This window comes from Triticum dicoccoides, chromosome 3A, assembly GCF_002162155.2.
Source record: "Triticum dicoccoides isolate Atlit2015 ecotype Zavitan chromosome 3A, WEW_v2.0, whole genome shotgun sequence".
In the NCBI taxonomy this organism is placed as follows: domain Eukaryota; kingdom Viridiplantae; phylum Streptophyta; class Magnoliopsida; order Poales; family Poaceae; genus Triticum; species Triticum dicoccoides.
This window is the reverse complement of record NC_041384.1, coordinates 711,109,706-711,118,501: the sequence shown is the minus strand read 5'-3', so window position 1 is coordinate 711,118,501 and position 8,796 is coordinate 711,109,706. Positions and strand designations below refer to the sequence as shown.

At 43.7% G+C, this 8,796-nt stretch overlaps 1 long non-coding RNA gene across 8 annotated transcripts; it reads left to right on the top strand.

The window, feature by feature from the left end:
• The first annotated feature begins 374 nt into the window (after nt 1-374).
• On the top strand, nt 375-6,437 carry LOC119270379. Of its 8 annotated transcripts, none has more exons than XR_005134075.1 (7): nt 376-734; nt 824-1,046; nt 1,441-2,470; nt 2,704-3,266; nt 4,726-5,153; nt 5,419-5,577; nt 5,937-6,437. It is a non-coding gene; the product is annotated as an uncharacterized LOC119270379 (long non-coding RNA). The 8 variants fall into 8 exon arrangements; XR_005134078.1 differs by lacking the exon at nt 5,419-5,577 and having other exon boundaries at nt 377-734; nt 1,441-1,655; nt 1,998-2,470; XR_005134077.1 differs by lacking the exon at nt 5,419-5,577 and having other exon boundaries at nt 377-734; nt 1,441-1,655; nt 1,978-2,470.
• Nucleotides 6,438-8,796: the final 2,359 nt, after the last annotated feature.

The following is an 8,796-nucleotide window of genomic DNA, read 5'->3' as shown; positions in this document are numbered from 1 at the left end:
CCGAGGCAAGTATCGATCAATGTACTGCTCGTATCCTGGACAGGCTGGACTGGGCCTTCGTGGCTTCCTCAATCGATACGGCATCATACAATACAACTGGGCTGCACTTGCGTGATGTACGGGTGTCCTTCTAGGAAAATCAGGGGTGTCCCATTGTATATGGGCTCTATCTCTACTTTCCTAACGAAGCAGTTGGTAGTCTCCGCCGGTCAATTTTCGTCCCACCTCCACTGGTTTTTTTTCGTCCTAAACAAATTTCGTAGATTAACCAGGCAAAACCAGCGAACAAAAAAAATCGGACGACGCCCTAGCTCCCTCCGCCCGCGGGTCGCCCGCTCCCTCGCGCCCCTGTTGCTCCCTCCTCGATCCCGATCTGGATCGAGGGGACGAGGAGCTCCTGCCTCCTCGACGGCCGACCTCCTCCTCGCCCCGCCGCTGCGTCCGGCGCCGCCACGGCCTCTGGAGCCAGGGAAGCCATGGCCTGAGCTCGGCCTCGAGGTCCCCGCCGCCGTCTCCTGCAGCTTCTGCCCCGCCGCCTCACCGCCCGAGCTCGCCGTCGCACCAACCTCGGCGCCGCGCCGCCGCCGGCTCTGGTCGCCTCCACCTCCGCGCCATGAGGAACCCGCCACACGCGTCAAGGCGAGGCGCCTCCTGGGCTCCGTCCGTTTCCAGAGCGAGCGCCCGCGAATACCTAGCTAGCCGCCGCCGTCGTGACCGTTCCAGCCACCGCCAAGGTAAGGTGCTTTCTCCATCTCAATTTCCTTCCTTCCCCATGAAGGTTAATTTGGATCCGTCCATGTCGCCGCGCCCGCCCAAACCGTAGGCCACACTTCCTCTTCCACCTCCGCGTACTCCTGGTTGCAGCCCCAGCTCTTCACGGGCAGGGATCTGCGGCTCGCCGGCGTGGCCCGTGGCAGGGGAGAGAAGGGGGGCATGATCGGCGGGGCAGAGTTCTTTCGGAAGGACAGCGTGGTGGGCAACATGGACGGATACCTCAACTACCTGTCCCTCGAGTATGACTTCGTCTCGGACACCAATCCTGCTTGGTAAGACTTCCCGGCTCTTTCCTCCCTTCTATCCGTTTAGAAACTGAAAAGGTTGTGATGCAAATTCGATTTGTTGCTACCTGTATTCAGACTGATCTGCTATGGGTGCGGTTCCTTGTGGCAGAGTTCTTTATATTCCAATTAATTTCAAAGCAGATCATAAACTGAGATCTACTTGTCAATTTATACTGTATCTCAGATCTCATTTGTGCCTTGAATATTAGCTTCTTCATGGCAATTTCAAAGTTACATGTACCATAGCCAATCAAAATCTGCACCATATTAGTCTGATGCTTTCTTACCCGCTCATCCTGAATTAGTAGGCAGTTAGGCACTTTCCAATAGGATCAGCTTTATTGTACAAACTCACTTGTATTTTCCATGTTATTTGCAGGGTATCTTCATTTTGGAAGCAGGAATCCTTTCCTCATAAGATGGATGAGCTGTAGGATTTGATTCTGTTCAGCTTGAATTAGTTTTTCATCATCATGTTCTTTGTATTAGGAATTCATGCCTTCCAGCTCTAATTTTTTCGCATTGTTGGTGTATGCTGGGAGTCACATTATTATGCTGCTAGCAAACAGTAGGATTGGAAGTCTTACTCTGTAGGTTAGTAATATCTTTTCCACTATACCGAGGTTCAGCAATTTAATTCGTATTAAGGTCACACAAGCAGTTTGGTTTTCAGATTTGTCTTGACAAACATATTTGGTTCAGCAATTTAATTCATATTAAAGTCACACAAGCAGTTTGGTTATTAGATTTGTCTTGACAAACATACTTTGCAGATTATCCTCACATATGAAATTGATTTCTGCAAGTTCCTTTCACTTATTTATTTCTTCACTTGGTTATGATGTACAGCTATTCGTTTTCATGATAATTCATGCGTTTTGTAGTTTTCACTGACAGAATCTTGTCTTGAAACAAGATTGGTTCCCATTGTTACAGTGAAGTAGCTACCAAGCAGCGAGGCCATCGAGTGACACGAGACCGCGGGACGGCGTGAGAAGAAGCAGGGGGTGTCTGGCGGGATGGAGAAGACCACAGGGAAGTGTGGCGATGGAGTGCAATCCCGAAGAAGAAGAACATTGCAAAGAAGGACCCTGGCCAAGTGCCACCCAATTCTCTTTCACCGACCCATCTAATGGCCATCAATTCAATTGGTCCAAGCTGTTGTGTTGACCTTCCCATTGATCCACTACATCCTCGCTCAGCTGGTTCTGCTATGTTTCTTCTCCATGGCGTTGCTGGTTGCCGGCGTGCCTGACATCGCGCCTTATGTGACGTGACATGATGCTCCTCTACGTGTTCTTCTCACCCCGGTTTCCATGAGGAGAGATGTTGTTCTGTGGTTCTGTAGTTCTACTCCATAGCAATGATGGAGTCGCCTCCATATGGATATCAATTATCTCGGGATCATGGTGAGGTTACTAACTCGACCCTTTGTTTGGCTCTGTTCGTGTGGATCTATTCATGTGCATCTGTAAACTTTATTTAGGTACAAGTATTGTTCTAGCGCTTGTGTTTATTATTTTTGTAAAAATAAGATTTATTGATCTCATTAAATTGAGGTTTTATGTTCACATGAAATTCTAACTGAATTTGCTATTCAGCTGACAATTCCAACAATTTTTTGTATTGTATTTGCATGTAGAGAGCTGTCTACGCAACGGCCAGGGGGCATATGCTTCTCCTAGCACTAAGACCTTCATCCTATTTGAGCCAGAATGGCTTTGGTGCCCTCTCTCACTCATGGTGAGGCCGTGATGGAGTCGCCTCCATATGGATAGCAATTATCTCGGGATCATGGTGAGGTTACTAACTCGACCCTTTGTTTGGCTCTGTTCGTGTGGATCTATTCATGTGCATCTGTAAACTTTATTTAGGTACAAGTATTGTTCTAGCGCTTGTGTTTATTATTTTTGTAAAAATAAGATTTATTGATCTCATTAAATTGAGGTTTTATGTTCACATGAAATTCTAACTGAATTTGCTATTCAGCTGACAATTCCAACAATTTTTTGTATTGTATTTGCATGTCGAGAGCTGTCTACGCAACGGCCAGGGGGCATATGCTTCTCCTAGCACTAAGACCTTCATCCTATTTGAGCCAGAATGGCTTTGGTGCCCTCTCTCGCTCATGGTGAGGCCGTGCATGCTTGCCATGTTGTGGCTACGAAATCTCAGACTGAGTCGCTTCGGTCGGGCACTATTCAGGTACAACTCACTTTCCTCCACCATTGTTGGTTGTTGTGCATCACAGGCTTGACGAAATTTCATTGATGGTGTCGATCTTGCTCTTGCTAGACCCTCCTTGTTATAAATCATTATTGGATTCTAGCTAGGGCCTTAGGAATTGATAATTTCTCGATTGTATCGCTGAAAATGTAGTTCTTACAAGATTCTCATTGCCAAAATTGTTATGGCAGCATGAGTGAAAATATGTTCCTTTTAAATGCTTAGATTCTATAGAAACCTCTGATGTATATCCTAAATTACTGTATTGTGTGCTTTTGTAAAATAAACTGTATTGATTCAATTTATATATATGTAGTACAATGGTTTTGCTCACATCACAAATATCTAACGACAAGAGTGATTACTGAGAGCATAAAATATATTTCAATTTCTAGGCCGCTACATTATTTTGAAACATGAGCTTTTTTAAAACTGAGTGTTTGACGTAGCTTGTTGTTATTGTCAAAATGAAATAGCGAGCATATATTTGTTGCTTTTTGTTTAGGAAAGTGAAAAAAACAAGATGCCGTTTGTATGCCAGGAATGGCATATGTGAACGACTCAAGTGGTAGTTTTTAGGGTAGGGGCAAGGGGCATTTTTTATAAACTGCCATGGCAGTTCTTTAATTTAGTGCAATTTTTTGAGAAACAGCCATCCACAGGATCTTGATTGTGCGGTTATGTGTGTGTTCACTGGGACCTCATCACCAGCGAACGTTCGCCGGGTATTGTCCAACATGGCTCTAATGATTCAATCAAATTTCATTGCAAAGTATACTGGACCAGGCTTTCCTTCTTTCTAATGCGGTGTTAGTTGGCATTAAGTTGTGAAATCCAAATCCATACATTTACAGTTCTTGTTGTTCTAATTACACAAGTATTTTCACTTTTTTTTTGTTAACTAATCTTCACACCGGACACAATCTCAGTAACCAGACCTGATATAGTAGTTAGTTTTGGCATTAGACACAACAACTTTGACATTGATAATTTCCTCATATATTTAGTAGGACAATAAACTTGTCTAGCATTTCATTATGAGTTGCAGGCTCTGAAAATAAATGTATGTGCCCCCTAAATGATTAAACGTGTGGTTTTGGAATTATGCATGCTGACATGCATTGGCAATCATTATTCAACAGTATTCCTTTTCACTGAAATATAACCATGTAATGCTTACGATTTAATCTGGTTATCTAGACAACTAAATGGGTTAATGTTATGCTTAGTATCTTTTGGCATATGTAATGCATGGAAGGAAACCAGTGTCTTTTGATAGGGATTTCTGGAGGTAACATGCCTCTGACTGTATGCACTGAATTTCAGATGCTCTGTTTAGAAGATGTCTTCTTCAGTAGTACTACATATTTTTATGATTTCCTGTAACTTGCTGATATGGCACTGGTTTGCCGCATGGTGTGCTACAACTACACTCCAGGGGAATATTTGTTCAGAATCTTCAGTCTTGTAATTTTCTCCTTGATGACAATGACCATGCTGTGCTGGGGGATTTGGGATTCCATCCTTGCTGTTTGGACTTCCGCTGCCAAATCCAGATCTTATCCAAAGACTTGGGACTCCAAATTACATGCCCCAGAACATTGGCGACCAGACATCAGAGGCCCAATTAGTTACGAGACTGACTCATTGGGGTTTCGCTTGGAGCATTCTTGAGATGTTCAGTGGCGTTCAGACTTGGTGTGCCAAATCACCAGATGAGATTTATCAGTCAGTTGTCCTGAAGAAAGAGAAACCGATGTTCCTATACAATTTACCTATGGAGGTCGCTAATGTCCTCTCTGGCTGCTATGAGTATGAATTTCGGGATCACTCCTTGATGTTAGATATCTTACAGTCATTTGAAAGGTAACATGCTAAAACTCTGTTTCTGCTTCTGCCTTGTTAACTTATAATTTGGTTAAACTGCCATGGATGGGTGATTTTACCATATTTCATTTTCATATTTGCTTATATTATATTGTACAAACTACTAAGCACTATTGAAGTTTGTCACATGAAAGCATGGAACTGCTTTCTTAGCTGTGTCGTTTATAGTCATATATGGTCAATGCACGTTTATTTTCCTCCAGAGTTTACTTTTACTATGTCCTGGTACTGGTTTTCTCTGCAGGTTTCTCTACATTAGCTTTGTGTATTCAAATTTTTTGTTCCTGACAAGAAGTGCATTGCACATGCACACTTATATGAACAAGCCTTACATGATTTGCTCTTTTACTGATGGACTGAGGAGGTCAGAGATGTATAACAGCCATATTGATCCAAATGACAAGTACGGCAGTGCTAACCTGCTTACCTAGAATTTTACCACATCCTAAGACTTGCAAATCTGTATAATAGGAATGGCTAGCTGTTTTCTGGTCTACAACCGTGACATCTGGTGGCATCTCTCACCATGTCTGCACATAGTGTTTAGTCATGATTCTTGCATACTGTCGAGACTCGAGAAGGGCGTGACATTTTTTCCTGAACTGATTTTTAATTTTTTTTGCTTACCGGTTGAGCTCGGTTTCAACTCTTACCTGAGTAGTTGATAGGCAAGCCTGATGCAGGTGTATGGAAATTATGCAATTCCATGAGGTTTGGAGTTGTCCAGTATACTACTGAGGCCTACATATTTTGCTGATGCAGGTTGGAGGTGACACATGAACGCTGGCAATGCAAAATAGCAGATATAAAATAACTGCAGCTCAGGCCATGTAGTTCTACAACAACCAAGGAAGAAGTCCGTTTTTTAAGCCGACCTTGGCCAAGCATTTAAGCTTATATGGTTGCTCTCTATTTTTCAGAGGTGCGTGTACTGAGGACGCCCATGATTTAGGGCCAAAAATCTAGACAAAGTGACAAAACTTTGTACGAGACTTACTTGAAGCCAAGGAGGTCAGGGGAGGAGGACAACAAGGCTGGGGAGCGGAGGCGGAGGCTGACGGGGAAGAGAATGATCAAGCATGTAAATCTAGAGCACAAGCTCGTGATTTATCAAGGGAGTGGCGCTGCCGCCGGATTAGAAAATCATATCTCACGTTAAGGTGTTTTTGTCTTTTGTTTCTGTACAAATTTGGTGCAGGCAAGTTTTTGATGATATATATAAGATGACTAGCATTATCTTTTTATTGAGTGCATGTTCTGGTAGCATTATCTACTTAGAAAAAATTGCTATATGCGTGTAGTGAATAATATCTGTAGGCGGTTTCCCACCTTGTCCCTTGCTAACTGTCATGCCGGTGTTGAAAACTGGCTCACTTAGAAAGGGAGTCAGTGGACATTGTGATCAAAGTGAGGGTTGAGAGTGAGCACGGGTTGGGGTTGGGATTTGCAACAGGAGCAACACAGGTACTATGGATTATGGCCACTTCTGTAAGTACTCTCAACAATGCTAGAAGCACTACTCCATGATTACAGCAGCACATTTACTATGATATAAAGTAAGATTAAAATGTAGCTGACCAATGTAGGCTCAGGAAGAAGTTTTTATTATACTTGCTTAAATATCGTGTGAATGAAGCTAAAAACATCATTTTCTAATATTGTGTGAGAATTGCGTAAACACAACAACAAGGAACAATAGATATTAATTTGTAATAGAATTTTAATTGGATCATCGCTCTATATGTATACATTGTTAATTTATCTCTTTTATCAATTTTACAAGTGAACTGGACTTCAATAAATACCCCGATTGTGCCCGTGCTATCTTGTCTCTGCATGCAAAATTGGACATGCGTTGTGTTTACATAATTTTAGCAAAATATTTTCGTAGCACGTGACAAAGCACCAACATTCCCGTACTATCTTATCTCTATATGTGAAAATTTACATCCATTATATTTATACAACTCAACAAAAATATTTTAAAAGCCCGTGGCAACGCACGGGCGTTCTAGTAGTATTTATAAGGTAAAAGAGTTTTTTACCCGGTGTCCTGTGCTACCTGGTGGGTTAACGTGGGTTTGTCCCTGGGCCTGGGTGCAGGTGTTCTATTATATATTTTCGGATGGTTTCCGGTGAACTTTTAACCTTTTAGTTGCGGTGGTGGTGTAGCATTGCATGAATGCTTGTTGGTTATCCTCATAAGGTTTCTCCAGGGTTTGACAGTCAGTCGATGCAAATGAAGGTGCATTTTGCCTTTTATCTTGAATCAGTTTCTGGATGTTAAAGTCGCCATGCATGCCTAACAATCAACAACCTCTCTGGTCTGCTGCTATTGCTTGGCCTTCTACATCTAAATCTCCGTGTGGTGAAGATATGAATCATCCCCTTCTGTTACAACTATAAAAATGGATGCGGAGTTTGTGAACTCGAGCACACTGGCGCTCGTTATCTGTCCCGTTCGGTACTGCGTCCTGATTTGTTGCATTGAATGCGAACGAGAGGCCCGTGCTCCCATCCGTGCTCCTATTTAATCTTACGGCTGTTTCTTTTTCCTTTTTTCTTTCTAATTTAATTATCTCCCCTCTGATTTTAAGAGGGTAGGGCCGGGCCTTATTTTGCTCCAATCAAATCAAGTCACGTAGACGGGAGCATGGATAGGCACACGACGGGGGAGCAGGTAAGTCTCGTCCGTGTTCGACCAGGAATTAAAAAATTAGATTATACCCAACGGCATAGACCTGTCTAGTGGGACAGGAGTGTGACGGGCAGTTGCGACGCCGTCGACTGATCGGAGCAGAGCCGTGGCTGGAGACGCCGATGCCGTCCTGATCCGTGGTTGAGAGCTGCTGCTTTGTGGTAAGCTGAGAGCAACCGAGTAAATCCATGGGATGGGTAGCTGATAGCGGTTGTCTCCTCGCTCACGAGTTAGAGCTTTCCTTTCTGAAGAGCAGCGACCCGACGGAGCTATCGTGTGCGAGGAGGCGTCTGTTGCTACCAGAGAAGATGGAGTTCTTGATGCAGCCGATTAGCAGGTAAGAATCTGTGCGATTCTGTTGTTACTTCGTGGGCATTCTTGTATATCTAATCTTGGGGAATTTTTTTCTGGGGCGGCGGTCGATATGCAGGACTGTGCTAGAGGAGGTGAACGACAGCGACATACCATTGGAGCCCCTCCGCTACCCTGTGATGGCACCGCCTGGCGGCGAGCTGACGGGCGAGTGTGGATGCCCAGATCTATGCGGCTGAAGAGGCGCCACAAGCGGCGGGTGGTGATACAGCTCAAGCATCTAAGCAATCCATATAACAAATCGACCCAAAGCATCCGGGGTGGATGCGTAGGTATGCATTTTTTGTTGACTGATATTACTTGCTATCAAAAGGGCGCAAATTTCAGTACGAAAAAGGCTGATTCTGGCGTTCGGCGAGTTTTTCAGAGATCTAATTGTTAGAAGGGAGAGAGGGTTTGGTGGAATATGATCGTTGATGTATTGCTTGAGCCTCGTGGGTATATATATACTTGGAGCACAAGACAAGCTAAAATATTTCCTAGCTTATCCAATGTTTCCAATCTAATTAATATACTCAACATCCCCCGCAGTTACAACAGTAGTGACGCAGA